General features: G+C 34.6%; 1 protein-coding gene across 3 annotated transcripts in view; it reads left to right on the forward strand.

Annotated features, from left to right (window-relative positions):
- Nucleotides 1-19,952, forward strand: part of LOC128994313 (BMP-binding endothelial regulator protein-like) — a 125,074-nt gene that overhangs the window by 44,988 nt on the left and 60,134 nt on the right. The window lies entirely within an intron of this gene.

Raw genomic sequence — 19,952 nt, forward strand, 5'->3', positions numbered from 1 at the left:
CTCTATATTCCAAACCTAGTCATAAGAGAAGCCCTTCTTTTTTAAGATGGGTTTCTCCACTCACTAGATTCTCAAACCCATTTCTCTTTATTCCTTCTAATTTCTTCTTCATTGCTGTAAGTTTTCCAATTCTGCAGGTCTTCTTACCATTCTTTATGCTTACTCTTCTTCTATAAAACAAAACCCAAACATAAACCCTCCTCACTAAAGTCTTCTCACTCACTGGATTCAGAACCCCATTTCTTTTCCTCTTCTTGTTAGTTTTTCCAAGTTGCAGGTTTTCTCTCTTAAACCCAGAACCCCATTTCTTTTCCTCTTGTTAGTTTTTCCAAGTTGCAGGTTTTCGCTCTTAAACCTAAGTTTTTTTCTTCCTTCTCAATCTTCTTCTCTTCTAAGTCTTGCCACGTTGCAGTTTTTCTCTCTTAAACCCAAGTTTTCTTCTTCCTTCTCAATATTCTTCTCTTGCTGTTCGTTTTGTCACGTTGCAGTTTTTCCCTTCTTAAAAACATTTCTTTTCCTTCCTCACCACTTCTTCTTGCTGTTAGTTTTGCCATGCCGCAGTTTTTCCCTCCCATCCTGCCAGACCACAGACCCTAGGCACACAACCTACAATTATTCCGGGGTCGCGACGTGGGCGATCCCGACCTCGCTATCGCGTCATCTTAACTGGCTCGTGCGATACCTGACTGAACTAACCTCTCAATCAAACCTCCGTGGAGGGAGATTAACCAATCAAACGCGGCAAGAACATCACAGGGGATCCCGAGTTGTTTGCACAACAGACTACTTGTGTTGGAGAAAGAGGAATTTGATGGTTGTTGATGCTTGTTGATTCACAAAATGATAATTTCAATCAGAGTATGTTGGATTGGACACTGTTGGATATTTCTTTACTATATTGTTATCCTCGAACTGCTAGCTCAATAAAGTCCGTACTGTTTATTGAGAAATGATAGTTACAGTATGGATTATGTGTGTAAATAATTTTTCACTAAAACCTAAAAATTCAAAAAATATGTTTAAGTTACCTGTGTTGCTGTTTTCAATCCGTTGAGTAATTTAACTACAGCCCTACAGCTGTATCGTGATGGGATGAGCGAAAACTAACTGGGACGGGTGGCGTCGTCCTGTAATCCAGCTAAAATGTTACGAATTGTGGATATTTATACGCATGCACTGTGGATGCAATACTCCTTGGTGTGGATTAACGTCCGCACGAGTGAGTACTACAACTACCCGCAGTACTATCTTGAAATGTTTACCAATTCGTATATACCAAGGTTCGGATTCCACTATAAACTGTAGGTCCCTTAGTTGCCATTAGCTTTATGGGCTATTAATTAACAGCTGTTTCTAAGGAATATGTCGGCCTTAGTCACTAACAAGACTTTTGGCTTGAAATACCTACTTTGTATGGTTGCCATTTTTCAATGAAAAGTATTAAAGAATGGTGGTTTTCCGCAGGGTTGGCGGATGTAATGCTGGAAGTTATAATCAGTAACAAATATAATCAATATTTGGATCCGTAGCAATGTCTCAATACATGTAGCAGCTACGGTATCACATAGTCAGGGACAGTTTTTTTCTGCTTTTCCTAATGGAATTTATTGATCTTTACAAAGCAAACAGGACTTGCTATGGCTTGGATTGTTGATTGTTGGATTGTTGTTGTTTTTGTCTGAGAAGGGAGGTCTTATTTGACTGTGTTCATTTATGTATTCGATCTTTTCTGGCGGTTTCAGCTGAACGCAAGATGCTATTGGTTTGTTTTGCATTTTAATGATGACACTGCAATCTATTACGAGTTGACACAAACATATTGTCTGCGGGTTTCGCCTCTCTGAATCTGCAGGTTGCTGCGGGAGATACTAAATATCATCCTCTGTCGCCGCTTCGCTGTAGGTAAAGTCCCGGACTCAATTATCCCCCCCAAAGTTTTGACAGCTCACCTCTTTGTTTATTCTGTCAGCGCCCCCCCCCCCTCTTGGTCCGCCGTTTAGACATTAATAACCCTGTAAATTCCTCTGACCGGAGGCAGGTTCTTGTTTTTCCTTTTTTTATCCTCGAGAAGTCCCGAGGTAGTAAAGCCGTGACGACAGCCACTAAACTGTTTGCCGATGTTCGGCAAGCTTTAATGTCGGTTTTGACTAAGAGCTTTCGGTTTGAAATTTGCACTAATTTATGGTTGGTTTTGCATATACGGTGTGCTTGGATTCAAATAGGTTTTTCGTCGTACTGTAACTACTAAATGCTATTTTGGGGTGGATACAGTTAGTTTACATTGGTCTATAATTAAAAGGTACAAGCACTAATTACTATATTTTGTTCACAATATTTAGGCGATTTGAGGTGAAGTCCCCCACTACTTTCTTTTATTTAATGTATTTTGCTTAATCAGTTGTTGAGCTATTATTTTAAAGGAAAGGGTCAAGCGGAGGGGATATTTCTTCCCCTAAAACCGCCTTAATATTGTGATTGAAGTATAATATACTTTTGTCAAGACAATTTAAAGAAAGTAAAACAAAAATCAATTCAATTAAAGAAAATGAATGCTTTCAAACTTTGTAACTTTTTCAACTTCTCTTTCACTTGTGTAGTAAATCTACAGCAGATTTTTTTGGGGTGCACTTGGAACCCCACATATCAAAACATAAAATTATCATAACACCGTTTTAGAGTTATATTTATATACAGCGTTACTTGAAGGTTGAAAACAGCGTGTAGTTAAAAAGACGCAGGTGACAACCAGCAAGCTCACTTGAACAAACTCAATACCTTCACTTGTATTCGTTACAAACCCGATTACATGCAGGGAGAAACTAACATTACCGGATTGGTAAAGAGAGAAATAAAATCAGTACAAGCTGTCTTGCCAAATTGAGAAGTTGTACTAGTTCTGTGCTCTTTGAAAACGCCGCATTTTTTCCAGCTTTGAAACATGAGTGTGATCGGCTTAGTCGCACGTTTGAAAAGCATTACAAAGTGAAAATAAAAAATACAACACACTACGGACAATCCGAATCATTGTGGATAAAAAAATCAGAGATAATACAAAAACACTATACACAACACAGATAATGCAAAAACACCAAAAAACGCCGCAAATTCAAAACACAATGGAAAACGCCATAGATAAATCTAAAACTACCATGGATAAACCAACACGGTGATCATGCAAAAAAACAATCATGATATAATGCAACAACATCATAGACAGAATACCCTGGATAATGCAAAACTGCTATAGACCAAACCGCCACATATAATGTAAAAACGTCAAAAATAAGATTCTGCCACTGCAAAAACACCATTAATCAAAATACTTTTTTGATTTCTTTTAAAATAATCCAATCAAAATATCTGTTGGGATTATCGCAATACAATGAGCGGATTTCAAAATTCCTCTGATTTGAAAACAAGAACTATTAAGTTAAATTTCCAAAATCATTCTTACAGTTCCATTTTTCATCTCAATTTCTTCCGGAATTTCCTTCATTCTCTCCAATCCCGCGAACTCTTCTCCACTCAATTTCACCAGGAACCTAGAAAAAATTCTCAATGAATAGTTCAACAATACTCTTCAAAAACAAAAGAATTCCTCTCGCCCTCTGAATTCCTCCAAATCCTGAATGAAGCCCAGGTGCTTGGCCACTTAGTCGATGTTATCTTGGGCGGCAGAAAACAAAAGGCGGTATCATTTTGTTCCTAATTAAGGGATTGTGGGCAGGGGGTGGTTCTTCGAAAGGGCGCGTTTTGGGCGAAATTAAAGCGACGCCGAAGGACATGAGAAATGCATTAGTCTTCAAGGAGGTCCCCAAGGTTCGTTATAACAAGATGTCTTTGTCTTCCACATTCCTATGTCATTTACATTGTCAGATCCGCTGGGAATATCCTGGGAGGTTGGTAGAGGTGTTTTGTGTTTGGATCTGGGACTTTCTAGTAGAGTAGTTGGTTTTCATTTTTTTTATTTGCAAAGATCTCGATTTTCTAATATTATGGACAAAAGATTTTAAGCTGTGCACACTGTTCAGAGGAGATTAATTCATACATATTAGGAGAGCAGCAAAGAAAATGTCTTTGATTACGAACATTTTCTTTGTCTTTTATATGAAGTTAGAAAGTAAAATATGTTAATACCAATAAAATAAGTACCAATAAACGAAGGTACACAAGACCTCTCACTTAATTTTACACTCATCCTTCACCCATTTTTGTGTTGAAAAGTCACTTTATACCAGATATCTTACCCTAAGGCAAAACGCCATAATCCTTTATGTCAAAATTATGTCAACTAATCATCACGGGCTTAAATGTTTGCTTCGGGATTGGAAATCAAAACCATCTCTTAAGAAACCTTATTCACCTTACCAGAAATCTTATGTCCACCTCTCCTTAAGGCAAGTAAAGTAAGGCAAGTAAAGTAAGGCAAGTAAGAGTAATCCTTAAGTCATCACCAATCACCATCCTGGGTTTGCATGGGGTTTGAAAAAAAATCGTCAGCTCTTAAGTCACCAAAGTCCCCATTTTACCAGGAATCTCACTACAGGCTCAAGACTCCCTAAAATTTTGGTACTACCCATCACCATCCTAGGTTTGCTTGGAGCTAGAAATCAAAATCGTCAACCCTTGTGAAACAAGTCACATTTTTTACCGATTCCCACCCTAGGCCCGAGACGACCTATATTTACCCTAATTGGACTTACCTGCCCAGAGCCACCTGTTTGTAATTAGTCCTAGTCCGACGTAGCCTCGGCCAATTAAATTAATTATAATTGTGACCGCCTCAATTTGGCCTGTCGGGATGCGACACAAATATACGTAATTGACCCCCTCCCTTCGTCCAATCGGAATCCAAGCTGTGTGTTGTGCCGACTTGGAGGGTAAACATTCTGTAATACACAACGTTGATTTGTAAGGTGAAAATACAACTTTGTAATTGTAAATAATCAATAAATAGATCCAATATTAGATTTTAAGGTAAAATTAGCAATTTTTTACATTGATAGTTGCAGTTTAACAGATTGTAAACCGAACATTTTTTATTTTATAATATATGTTTGTCAAATATTATTTTAAGTATTGTTTGTTCCAACTTTAAATTCGTCAGGTTTTTAAATTACAACGGATTCATGACTTGGTTTCATAAACTGGTTTCAAGTAAAATGCTTAGTTCAAAAATAATAATGTGCATATTCACAATGAGTGTTTTTAATGCATTGACATTGTCGATGGGTCATTTTATATACGTCAACCTAACAATTGCAGTTTAAACAAAGGTTAAAGACAAACATTGTAATATTACTCGAAAATGATGTTCTTTTTTATGTATTTTGATTTATTTGTAGGTTCAATAGTAGAGTTTGTTGTTTATATTAAACACTAGCTGTACCCTCGGGCTTTGCCCCGTTTAACTTCATAAATTCGCATGGCTCATTCACGTCCTGGTTGAAGTTTGTTCGCTACGCTCACTCACCTTTAGGTTGGAGCTCGTTCGCTGCGCTCACTTGCCTTCAGGTTAGCTCGTTCGCTACGCTAACTCGCCTCCAGGTTGAAGTTCGTTCGCTACGCTCACTCACCTTTTGGTTGGAAATTGGCTGTTGTCATAAATTAAAAAAAAAATAGTGCTGCACCCTGTTGGAAATCCTTGTAACCTTGATGCTATTGAACATCATAGAACAGAACCAACTTATTAATTGAAACAGCTGTTAAGATTCATTAATTCCTTTTAAATATGAAAAATCATAAGGTTAACATGGGGAACTACAGAGCCACTGGGGCGGAGCCCGAAAGGATTTTTGATACTGTAAGAATATGCTTTAATGTTAATCGGGAATGTGAGCTATCATCATGCCAAATTTCAGCCCAATCCGTCCAGTAGTTTATGCGTGATTGAGCAACACACACACACAAACTCACAAACTTTCAGATTTATAATATTAGTAAGATTATTGTGTAGGAATCGTAAGAGTTAAACCAGTGAGTTTTGAATCGATATGTTTCTAACATTTAAGTTAAACGATTCTGTAAACGTGATTTTGTGACGTGTTTTGACTTAAATTTATAAGTCAGCTCCCATAAGAGCTCCCTTCTTGTTTCGTCACTACGAACATCTGTATCTGTGATTTGCAACGTTTAATACAATTTACCTCATTGGTACTTTCCTGTTAAAGGGAACATTCATTATTATCGATGATTTTTTCGATATATCGATATTTTTTACCGATCCATTACATATTGACAACTAATCTTGTTTAGGCTAAAATAGTCTATTATATGGATTAAGAAATGAAACTGTTCTAAGCTAACCTAACCTAACCAACCAAACTTGCTGTACTATTTAAAAATTCCTTTTGATAACAGAAAAGGCAAGTTAAACATGGAATGTTACACAGCAAGTTTGGTTAGTTATGTTAGGTTATTTTTTTTAGAACAGTTTCATTCATTATTGTTTGTTGATACTGAACAATATTTATCGTAGTTGTCAGCTGATATGTTTCAATTTGTTAATATCGATATATCGAGGATAAAATCATAGATAATAATGAATGTTCCCTTTAACAGGAAAGTACCAATGAGGTAAATTCTTATTATAAATCAATTTGTTTAAATTACAAACTAAGGGGTAATTACTTAGTAAAATATATCAACATGATGCAAACATAAACAAACAAATTATAATAACAGAATGGTATTATTTTCTTTTAATTGGAACTATTTTCCTCGGCATAGTAGGCGGACTAATTTTAAAAGTACATTTTGCCCTTGGGGAAACAGAACTACTTTAGCCCACAACTTAAAATATTTATTGAAAACAGCCTTGTTTTCCTGCTGTATGCCAAAATTACATTGAAGTCATCAATTAGGTACCCTAAACAGATTCTAGTATGGACACTAACTTTATAATTTTACTCGATATTTTAAAAACTGCTTGAATAGTTTTGAATCATAATTGAAATTCGAAGGGTACAAGAACACTACCACATCTTTATAAGTAGACCACTTAAGTTTCCCTCACAACGTTCGTAATAATGAACAATATAGGTACTTTTATGAACTCAGGTGACGTCATCGTATCACGTGACCGATTACGTCACCGTCAGCTGTTCTCACGGTGGTCGGCGGGTCGCAAGGGACAGCTATTAACATAAATGGGATGAAAAACAATGATAACAGTCGGCCGGTTGAAAGTGCATCACTGTGGTCCTCACCCCCCCCCCTCCCCCTCTAAATGTGGGGGGCATATTTATGGCCGTGTGATTGTAGGCCCTACATTAGGTCCTGTTATTTACCGTGCTCGAACTAGCTGGCTTCCATATTAATTGTAAATTGTGCCGGTGAGTAATTTTATGGGTTGTTTGTAATTGACTGGAGCTTTTGAGAGTGTTTTCTGTTTCTGGTTATAGTAGTATTTTACATTAGTTTACCAACATGATGAAAAAGATTTGCCATATAATATACATAAATACATGTAAACAAATTATGTGTTATGTTTGGTGTTGTCTAATGTTCATTTAGTGACCATAAAATAGTAGTTTACTTAATTACTTTATGGCGTTTTAAGAAGTTTCATCTGGGCCTCGAAACGATTTTCTTGGTATCAAATTTTCAACTTTGAGATATATTTAAAAGCGTTGAAAATGTTTCATTGTTTACCTTTTGAAACTCTGTAACGGTTTCATTTTTATCCCTTTGTTTGAAATTTATCGTAGATTGATTTAGTAAATAACTATTTTACACTCAAACCATATTTCATTTTAACTTACATGTCCATCTCCCCCCAAAACCCGACGCTCAAAGTGGTACAACCTTTTACCGAACATTATGGGGATTCTTTTAAAACATTTTGAGTCAAAAGTTAGCTTGTACTTTCTATGTTGGGGTTTGGCCGTTTTTTGGGGTAATTGCACCGTTTGGATTATTAAAATGTTGTCATGAAACAATATTTTATCAAATAAAAAGTCCCGAGAAAGTAAACTGTTGCATATTTTTGCAACATCTTCTAAGTACTTTATTGTAGCCTGTATAAAATTAAATATACAGTACTTTAATATTGGGGAGCGAGCTGACGTAGTGGTTAGAGCGCGGGACTTCAGTCCCTGGGGTCCCAGGTTCGATCCCCGCCAAGTTACCAATGGATTTTATCCAAGTGATAATGCCGCAACCCCTAGGTCTAGCCAGAAGTAATGTAAAAAACAATCCCCGGCTCGTGCCTAGCGTCCTAGGACAAAAAAACTTTAATATTAAAATAAACAACATAACGGACAAAAGGACAACTTACAGTTAAGGAAATATCGATTTGATCAAATTATAATCACAAGTTCACTCTAAAGCATATTTGCGAAACCCCTCGAAATTTTTTTGTAGTGAGTTTATCGTATATCATTCAATAAAGCAGTATATGGACATAAGCATTCGAACAGAACGAGATGTATCCCTATAAAAGTCTATCTCGATTCTCGTCAGTATCATGTAGATTTATGGGGCAGTTAAAGCCAAGATGCGGAATAATATTGCCGTCGGGAGTGGAAACATAGCTTGTTTCTATAGTTTTAGCACTATAAAAATGTATTTGTAATTTTTACCACAGGTTCAACTTACTTTTCTAGATGTATCCGAATTGATCAGTTGATAATTTTACGGTCAGTTCTGTGCAAAGAGCATTTTGTTGTTTATTTTTTTCTCTCGATATTTAACTTTAAAGCCCAAGACATATATTAATGAATATGACAAAACGTCGATTAAATTATGATTCATTAAATGTATAATATCATATATAGGGTGTTAAAAAAAGGTGGGGACATAATTTACGTAGTGATTCCTTGGGTAAAAATAAAGAGAAAATCAAGAATAACATTTTTTCCAAAATCGCTTCGTGAACCAGATATCCGCCAATTTGTAATTTTTACATAAGCATTTTTATCTTTGATTTTTTTCGACCGATTTTTATGAAACTTGGTATGTGTGTTTAGGTACAAGAGACACATGTTGGAAAAATACCCCCGCCGCAGCAAACCTGCCGACTAAGCGAATTTCCATTTGTCTGAATTGATTTTCAGTTAAATATATTTTAATAACATTAGGTTTAACGAGTACCTAGGTTTGCTGATACAAGGAAACTAATAAAGTGTGTTTTTGAGTAAAATATTGATAGCTTAGTACAAAATAAATAAATTTGCCAAGTTTGATCAAAATATATTCATAAACAAGCAAACTACAACATTTGACAATATTCTCCATAAGAATAACATGGGAATTTTAAAATTACAATTTTTTTAATTTTCTCCGTTACTAATAATCGAACAAAAATACTTTTATATACTAAATTATTTGTTTTTTTAAGCTCTTTAAAAAGGTCTAAAGAGAAATTGGGAAATTTTGTGTTTTGAGGGTCAAAAGTGAGAAAAACCAATTTTTACCCCATAAAACCCCCCGTAAAGCCCCGTTCCCATGGTCCGATCGTGCTGGTTCGCAAACTCATTCAAGTTTATCCCGCTTTACACCTTTAAACCAAATTTCATCAAAATCGGACAAAAATTACTCAAGTTATCGCGTTCACGGACGTATATATATATATATATATATATAAGTCTATATATATATACATATATAAAAATTTGAACGAATAGTGTTTTTGGCCTCTGGGGACATCAAAATGAAAAAGTAAATCGGTCCCGGGTCTAGGTCTTACCGTGCCACCTACGGTAATAGCTACTTCCCTATAGGGAAATTCGCTAAAATCATCTTGAGTCGACTTAAAATTTCAAAATGGCGGCCATTTTAATTTTTTAAACTTAAATTACACAAAAACGGCTGATTTTATGAAATAATGGCAAGAACACTTTTATTTAGCATTTTTTAATTCCGTATCAAACGGTAGCAAGTTCAAAATGATCGAATAAGAAATAGCTGAAATATAAAGACTTTTAGTAGAAAAATGGGGCAAACCGGACCATCTTAGCCTTATTGTACCCCATTTTACAACTAAAAATCGTACATTTTTAGTAGAAAGTTAAATAGACTTTAAACCCCTGACCTCCTATAAAAAATCTCATCCATAAAAATTTTACAACATTAGTAGCCTAGATGCAAACAAGTAAATACAATCTATTAATACATATTCAAATGCTTGAAATATGACAGTTTTGAGTGGTTTAACCGTCCCATATTTCTCAATCCGCGAAATCCTAGCGAAACCTTTCAAATTATATCCCCCTTCACTGTCGATACGACGTTATGTCTCCAATAAAAAGTGAAGTTGGTTTCTATAAAAGTTGGAGAAGTACTCTCCACTATATTATTGAGACTTTTACAGCTTGGAAACTTTAAACAGCTCCATAAATCTGAATATATTCGACAACCTCAAGGCGAAATCTTTCGCAGAACTTTCATCTTTCTATCCATAATACAATCGTGACATTTATTGATGTCTTAAAGTCGTCACTAGTTACATTAGTATGAAAATCTATTTATATTGTTTATTTGTTGTTTATTTACCGTACAAAATTAATTTTACTAATTCCTAAACGTTGAAAAAGAAAACTTTGGGTGTATTTAGGAAATACATTTAATCGAATGTATTTTTAACAGTTGTGGCGACTCATAATGCTGTGTATAATATAAAAACAGTGGGCAGGATAAATCATACAGCAAAGTTATGGACTGGGTCCTTACCGGCTTTTTCATGGACTGGATTTGAACTAGATAACACTCTTGAATTTAAGGAATAGTCCGAAAATGATGTCCTAATCCTGAAGTATAAAGTGAACACTTTTTCAGCTTGGTGGAATTAATTTACAAAATTTAGAGGGTAGGCCTAAACATTTTGTCTTCCAACCTAACGCTAAATTAGACGCTGCAAGGATCAATAATTGAGCAAATGGTTGCTTAGCCTGCTTCGAAATGTTGTTTTATATGTGTCAGAAATTAGCTCAAGTATACCTAATCTGTCAAAATTCTTGTTTCGTATATAGATCATAGTTGGTTTTCTTGTTGTTGCTACGGAGACCAATAAAAATTTACTTTTTAAAGACCCTCGAAAATTAGGGCTTCAAAACCCGAGGCGTATCCTGAGTAAATTTATAGATGAATTGGATCACAAGTTAACCTATTTAAAAAATAAACATTTGTGTAAAATGTTTCCTAGTCGGTACAGTAGTGTTTGCGTCAGTCCGCAGCAATATATATTTTATAATATTTTAAATTACTATCAATTTATTTTATTTCAACTTTTCCATATTCATTTAAGTCCGCACATAATTAATACTTACATCGCAAAATCTTATACAATATCTATAATCACATCTCAACCTTTGAACAATTCCAAGTTGCAATTTACCTTTTCAGTTTCCCCTGTCGGCGCCATTTTGTCGAGCCTTGGGCGGTAAGTCGTCAAGGAAACCAAGTGATCCCAGGATAAGTTACAAATCAGATCCTTATAATCAGCTGACCAACAATACATCAGCTGGCCTTGAAATCTGCACTGAAAGGCGGTTAATTCTACCTAACAGGCGCCACAAGCAGATTAATTCTGTTTTCTAGACAATTGCGATAGTATCTGTGCCTTAATTGACTGAAATACTTGCGATTTTTATTGCCCTGCAATGTATACATTAGGAGCGTGGAAACTTCCATATTTGGAATGGTTTTGCAACTAGGTGTTGTATGAACGAAGTTACAATCAAGATTGTGAATGAACGGTTGAGGAAAAAGTCAACGTAAACTTCATCAGTAGGCTAAAACTTATTTTATTCTTTTGCCCTGATACACATATTTTATTGATGATTTTGGTTGTAAGTTTATATTCTATAGAAAACTCAAAAATATAATCGATATTATTTTCTAGCCTTTAAAATAACATGTTTACTTGATATGTTTATCTGCATATTTAAATATTTTAATATCAAGGGTTGTTTCTTTGTTTGAAGTTCATTGTCGGTGATGGTAAGTTAATGTTGTCCAAAGGTTTATTGCGGACATTTTCCATCACGATGGTTACCCATTTACACTACACCTTTTATATACTATAGTGTTTTGTGATTGGTTATTATTTGCATGTTGTATCATGACTGCTATACAGTGCATATTTTTTGACTGCTACTCTCTGTAGTGTATTCCAACTTAGGTTGGACGTTTAGATGTAATGTGTTATTTACTAACGATTACTAATCATTACAAGCAACATCAAACCGATTCAAAGCTTTAAAACAGACCACCTAATTAGCTTTCAGAAAATTTATCATTGTAAAAAACTGAAATATAGCTTCAAAACAAGCCATACAATTTATTACCACTAAATATCACTATCAAATCCAAACCAATTAAAATGCTATTAAAATAATATTAAACTTATTATCACCCCAAACCCAGCAGTAACATAAAACTAATTAAAAAGCTACGAAACATGCTGTACAATCACTATAAACTATCAACATTAATCCAATTAACAACTAATAATACAATAAAACATCCAATAAAAATGTTTTAAATAGTTACCAATTAACTATCAATAAAATATTAATAGCAACATCAAACCAATATGAATCAAGTTAATCAGCATTGTCTCATCAAAACTAACAGCCAAATATTCAATAAAACTCACTTATGAAATCTTTACGATTTAGCTTCTTCAAATGTTTAGCAAATGATATGAAACGTTTGTTCGATTGTTAACAAACATCGAGCAAACATTGTTTGTTAATAAACAATCGGCGCAAACAGGCGCACGCACGCACATGAGCAAACTATTGCGCGCTTGCTACTGAATGATTGTTCAATCTAGCAATTTATGTGCAATACTTTGTAATGTAACCAATATAGATTAGTTATGTAGTAAAAAATGTGTATTCGAGAACAAATTAATCGGCAATTCTTTTTGCATGATTCAATCAAACTCAGTATAGCGTTTGAGAACGGTACTACAGCGTATTTAAAATTAACATTTTACTTAACTTATTTTACTTTTATGGTAAGACCTGGACCCAGTACAACTATACTTATTCGTTGTGATGTTCTCAGAAGGCAAAAACACCATCTGTTTGAATTCATATGTCGGTTAGCACTAACTGGAGTAAAATCTTGTGAATCATCCGATTTTGATGAGATTTGGTGCAAACGTGAAAACCTATGTTTATAGTAACGAGTTTGTGAACAACCATGATCGAACTATATGGTACATTTTGGGTTTTCTAATTTTTGGCCCTCAAAATATAAGATTTAGCAGTTTCTTTTCGAACCATTTTGTACAGCTAAAATATACAGGGTGTCCCGGAACTCTACCAATATTTTAGGGCATTGCTCCTGGGTAAGAAACATACCTAAATGTCATATTTAAATTGTCCGGAAGTCCTTAGTTACTCACACAGGCGCCATTTTGTTTTTTTTCAGTTATTATTTTTTTCTAAAGAATGGTTAAACATACGAAATGGAAACTTTGCACAAACATTTATGACAACTAGACAAAGCTACAAAAAAATTATGACGATTTTTCAAATTCATAAAACAAAATAGCGGCCATTTAAAATTTTAGTAAAATCAACGGTTTTTGAGTTATTTAAGAAACAAAATTTTAAAAGGCCGCCATATTGTTTTATGAATTTGAAAAATCGTCATAATTTTTTTGTAGCTTTGTCTAGTTGTCATGAATGTTTGTGCAAAGTTTCCATTTCGTATGTTTAACCATTCTTTAGAAAAAAATTTATAACTGAAAAAAACAAAATGGTGGCTGTGTGAGTAACTAAGGACTTCCGGACAATTTAAATATGATATTTAGGTATGTTTCTTACCCAGGAGCAATGCCCTAAAATATTGGTAGAGAGTTCCGGGCCACCCTGTATAATTCAGTATATCGAAGTGGCGTAGCACACCTAGTGGTTATGCAAAAAAAAAGCTAAATTACAAAATTTTTCCTGTGTGTTGTTTTTATGGAGACTGTTGTACTGAAATAATTGTAGTTTACTTCTTTATGCATATATTTTGAAAAACATAGTGAAATATTTGATCTCATACTATCTATTTTACATTTAAATAAAAAAAAACACCTTATGCCGTTCCTTGTATTAGCAAACTTAAGTGTTGTATATTTTTTTTGTATGTGCTCAAAATTAGCAAAAATATTCAGATTTCTCCCCAATCTTTCTTTGTGCTCCAAGTAAAATTAAATTCATGACAACTTTATTACAATTTAATTTATTTGTGGTATTACGTCGTTTACTATGAAATCCGCCAATCTATAAAGAGTCCAAAGACGTACAAAGAGCACGCAATGATCAATGCTAGCCAAGTCTAAGTGCAGTTACAAACATTATTGCCCCGGTTGTTTGATATGTGTCATCTAGTTGTCTTTTTGTTGACTATAAACAGCAAAGTCCACAAAACATATGGTCTGTGGTGTGTAAATCTAATATTTTGTATTGAACGGTTGAAAACCTAATGTTCTAGGTTTATGTGTATTCACTTGTTTCATTCGCTTTTAGAATCCATTCTTATTTTGGGATCTAATTCACTGAATGGGAAATTCGTTAATAAACTCAGTGGAAAAGTTTCGGTGCGTTTTTTCACACTGGGGCATTTCTAAACGGAAATTCCCCCATTATTGTAGTAATGAGAAATGAAATCCAATGCGGTGACGATGTTCGCGGTTTTCATCAAGGTTTAGCGGTCTCTGACGAACTAGGAGCACAAGTAAATAATGTACTTTAAACGTCTTTGGATTAGTAGTTAGATAAACCCCTTCGACTTAGAAACTGAATTAGATATGGTTTTTTATTAATTATATACAGTACCGGTACGTCTATGTTAAATTTGTGTTTTATGTCAGTTCCAGGAAAATAAAATATGCTCTTGTAATGTCCCACCTTTACTTCCCAGTAAGCTATGTTCCAGCCCGTGATGGTTTTCACATAACTTCAAGCTATGGCTACAGGTTGCGGCATTATCACTTAGAAAAACCAGTTGATGATTGGCGGGATTTGAACCCGGGACCTCAAAGACCGAAGTCAAGCACTCTACCCCTACCAGCTCGTTTCCCGGTTGCATAACCACTTAACACGAATCTTTGATTAAAAATGCATCGCTTGTGGTATAACCAAACATTAACACACTTTGTTAAGTAAGAACGCAAGAAACACACCAGTTTCCATCCAACTGCTAAGAAAATATTAGTTTTCTATTTATTCCAGAAATTACACACATTTCTTATATTCGTTGTACTGTTCAGACTACAAAGTGAAGAAGAAAAGAAGCAAAACAAAATGTGAAGTCAAGAAATATTGAAATACCACTAGGAGTAACCTGTAGTGTGTGTTGGCACGGTAGCGAACACACCTACGTTGTGATACTGTTTACATGTGGGACAAACATTGGGAGGCTATGCAGACTTCGGAGAATAGCCTCAACACAGAACTTAGTGAGGCAATGTTGTGGTACTCATTAATTAGTCCACTGGTTCGTTCCTGAGAATTAACCTTTGATTGGATTCGGACGAGTTTTCATTGCTTGGACTTTAAATAAATGGTGGCTTAAACAGCTGATTTGAAGAAGAATAGGAATACAGATGATATGATTTCATTCTACACTCAACACACACTCAAGTCCCGTGCTAACTCATTAAAACAAGCTTCCACAACTAGGAGTTACCAGGTAAAAAGAAAATACCCTCCAAAATTATACGTGGTTTGTTTTCCCCATTTTTCTCCCTTTTAAATTTTTTTGTACAAGGGTTTTATGAGGTTGTGCAGGAGCCTTAAAGCTATAAAAAGGGATAAAAACCTGAAAAATTCATTTTTTTTTTTTTTGCTACGAGGTTTGCAAATAATTATCAAGGACTGATGAGTCCAGTTTCGAACGATCAAAAAGCTGCTAGCTTTTCTCAACGCATCCGGCATCCTTTTCTTTGGAAACTACGGTCTTGTTCTGGTTATGAATGCATCTTAATTCGGTTCAGGTGTTAAATAAAAATTTACAGTTTCTTACAAAAAATGTTTGAATGGTCATTGAGTAAGTATGCTATGAGAAATCTCTGGTTTCAATCTATATTTGAGTTTATACTGCAGATAATGATTTAATTAAACGCCCCTCGGATTAAATATAACATTAACCCACAACGTTAGAACGCACGAATTAACACCATTTTGAACACGGGTTTTATTCGCGAATTTAACGCGGCTTTTGAGACTAAACAGTGCCGCACTTAAACTCAATATCAACATTGTCAAGAGCTTTGCGAGGACTCGACCATCGGTGTGGTCGTTAAGTCTCGAAAAGTACTCAATAATCGATAAACAATCGATAAGTGTGTCGCGAAATGCGGTTGTACATCGGCTTTATTGCAAATAAATGCCGATTAAACGATTATTTAAAGTTCTTAACAGTACAGTAGGTAGTTTGAAAGTATTTTACGTATATACAATATCCTTAAACACGAATTTCCCTTGGTAGCCAATAAAAACTACTCAAAAGTAGGCCTATAGTAAAAAAATATTTATGTCACGAAAATAAAATAAAAATCATTCTGTAGCTGACATTGATAAACCAAAGTGCATCGTACGGTAGCCTAAAGGACTGTTAAGACAATGATAAACTTATTAGGTAAATAAAATAAACTGGAAACTATTTGGGATACTATATAATCAGTTTTATGAAATAACATGGTACTGGGTTAACAAGCTCAATCGTAATTGTTCGTAAGTAATTTTCTTCGCTGACTATTATCATAGACTAACCAACACAAGTATGTTTTATCTATGCTATTATTAGCTAGTTAGCTAGTATATTGGTTTATTTAGTATATCCATAGCTAGTATATTAGCTAGTACAATTACAGTATTAGCTATTTGATCAGGAATACAATTGTTTTGGACATAAATACAGCTATTTTTCTAAATAAACATTTCCTAATGGGCCTGTAGAAATATATTCAAAATTGAAAAAAAACATTTGTGTTTTTTAAAATTGGTTGATTAACCAAGTCTAGCTTGTTTCAGACATAGCTCTTCTTTGAAGTATGGGTTTTTCTTGTTTTTTTCTACACCATAGGCATTTCACGAGAGAACAAATGTTTAGTACCTATGTGCTGAACCTTTTCTGTACGTAGCTCCTTTCTGATCAAAGACGTTTACCATGAACAATAATCCAAAACTCATTCAATGTTTTAGCTTGATTAGTAAAACCCCGGTGAAGTAGAAATTCAATAAGCAGAAATGTAAAGTACTGTCCGTACTGTATTATTGATATAGAAATTATACTAAAATTTGAGTATGGATCTAGTAGTTTAATAGTTTTAGAGACGCGTGTAAAGACTGAATCTTCACCTACTGCAATCGTTTCCAAGAACCAATCACATTCGGCCGTGAGTCGAGAAGGTCGGATTGCGTACGAGAAATGGTTGGCTGAAACTGGGTTGGAAATAGCTTGTGGATAATACGACTCAAACATTGTAAATCCTATTTAACTTTTAGTTTAGCAATGAAATTCACTGCTAAATATTGTTACGTCAGATTGAACGTTGTTTCGTCTCCTTTGTTTATTCAGGTTAACTTCCAACACATCAAGTTCGTTCTCTCTTCTAAATTTTCTATTTTATTTTCAAGAATTTATGATTTTTGTGTTTTATCGAATTTCCAATATAGGGAATAAGCTATTACCATTGGTATCATGATAAGACCTGGACCCGGGGCCGATTTAATTTTTCGTTTTGAGGTCCCCAGAGGCTAAAAACACCATACGTTAAAATTCATATACAAATATATATATATTAAAAATTAAAAACATAGTTAACAAAGTGAACGTATCCATATCACAAAGTAGTCTAAGGCTTTTTTAGGGAAATTCCTTCCTGAGCTGCTCGTGGAGAGCATAGAACCACAGACAATATAATAGAACTATGTTTATAGTTCTATGGTGGAGAACCGTATCCACTGAGTTTTTATTATAAATTGATTTTAACAGGCTAAAAACTAATGTATTATCGTACGGTGACCTACTTTGTGAACATTTGTAACAATGAAGATTGACAGTCAAACTAATAATGTGAGAAAACCCTTAATTTCTTTATGCAATTGTGTATGCCAGCTATAAAGAGAATTTAAAAAATTCAAGGTGCTTCCCTCAATATTTTTTCGTGCTACGCCCCTGGCTGAGGCTACTTTATCAGTAGGTCAGTTTATTGGTTGGGTAGGCAGGCTTATAAGGTTAGGTTAGATTATGTTAGGTTAGGTTATGTTAGGCTAGGTTAGGTTAGGCTAGGTTAGGTTAGGCTAGGTTAGGTTAGGCTAGGTTAGGTTAGGTTATGTTAGATTAGGTTAGGTTAGGATCGTGCTGAGGCTACTTTTTCAGCAGTTTATTGGTTAGGTAGGCCTATGTAGATTTATAAGGTTAGGTTACAAAATTTAACTTATGCAGAGCTAGGCTGGGCTAGGCGAGGCGAGGCTATGTTAGGTTAAACTAGACAAGTTGAGGTTAGGTTATACCACTTTTACAACGCTCTACAAACACTATGCAACTGTGTAGTGGAACGTAAACGCGCGAACACGTGCGGTGTAGCCCAAGTTATAATTGTTGTCCCGTTGTAGGTCGATATTTGGCAGACGCTGCCCAGTCTAAACATTTTGGCATTTTGCAACAAACTGCGCGTGTTTACGTTTGTTTGGAGATGCACACGCGCCCGCCTCTCCCGCCACCGTGCGTCAGGACCCGCCAAAACTGACTGAGCAAGTGTTGCCAACTTAGGAAAATTTTTGGAAAGAGTCAAGTAGACATTACTTAACTTATAGAGTAACCGTGCTTCAAAAGAGACGATGCAGTTTTACCAACTGTCTGTTGGATACATTATTAAATAACTTCTTGATCAGCATTGTACGTGTTATTAAATTTACGGAAAGTAAATAAAGATACGTCTTATAACACTTAAAACATATATTTACGCTTATACTGTTACTCACAAGACGGTAAATATACAAAAGATGGTAAGTGGTGATCGATTTCAATTGGACACTCCAATCATCCTCAGACCCAATAGGCGAATGTAGGTGACATTATTAAATCGAATCCTACAAAGTAAGTTATTCGACGACCATACTGAACTAGCTTGTGAGTTATAGTTTGTGAATAGTATATAGAATTTTCTTTTACTTGGTCTGTAGCATACAAAAGTATAAGCCTTAGATTTTTTACATATATTAAATACCCAAAAATCCAAATTAAAAACTCTTCTTCATATTATTGCGTAAATCATATCACTTATTGTATAATAAGTATTATAAGAAGAGTTCAAGTAGATAAGGAAATGATAAATTAGGCTATGTTATGTCTAGAGCTAGACTAAATCAAGTTAAGCTGGGTTAGGTTAGGTTTAGTTTGGTCAGATTAAATTATACACGTTTTTATAAACACTGACCAACTCTACAATCGAAAGACGATCATTTGTGTACTGAAGATGACTCTATTTATTAACTTATTAATAACTAATTTCGCAAGTCTATCTGAATTAGGACCTAATTACTGTATGGATTCGCATCAGTTCTCTCAAATAAAAATATATACATATATTTAACAGTGAACTCTTGAAGAACATGTAGTCAACCAACAATTCTTTTCCCCTATAGTATGTTTTTTAAGTAAATTAACCAATTTAAGAAGTTATGAGTAACAAAAACTAAACATTTTACAAACATTGTTTCAAACTCAAGTAAACAAAATTATGAACAATTAGAACATGAATCATATAAACCGTAACTATATACAACTGAACAAATAACCTAAAATTTTAAAACAACCCTTTAAACAGGTAAAAATCAACCTTAAACCCTGAAATACTTTAAATTCTTGCATGGTTATTTTTTCACACTTAAATGAATTCAAGCACTTGGTCTATCCTCAATTTTTAAATGACTCCTCCTCACCATAAAGCACCATAAACTGACCATAAACTAGTGTTGCGTTTTGGCAACGCATTGTAA

The sequence above is a fragment of the Macrosteles quadrilineatus genome, unplaced genomic scaffold (genome assembly GCF_028750875.1).
Source record: "Macrosteles quadrilineatus isolate MER2022 unplaced genomic scaffold, UCM_ALF_1.0 Scaffold_1__1_contigs__length_201487025, whole genome shotgun sequence".
Lineage (NCBI taxonomy): Eukaryota > Metazoa > Arthropoda > Insecta > Hemiptera > Cicadellidae > Macrosteles > Macrosteles quadrilineatus.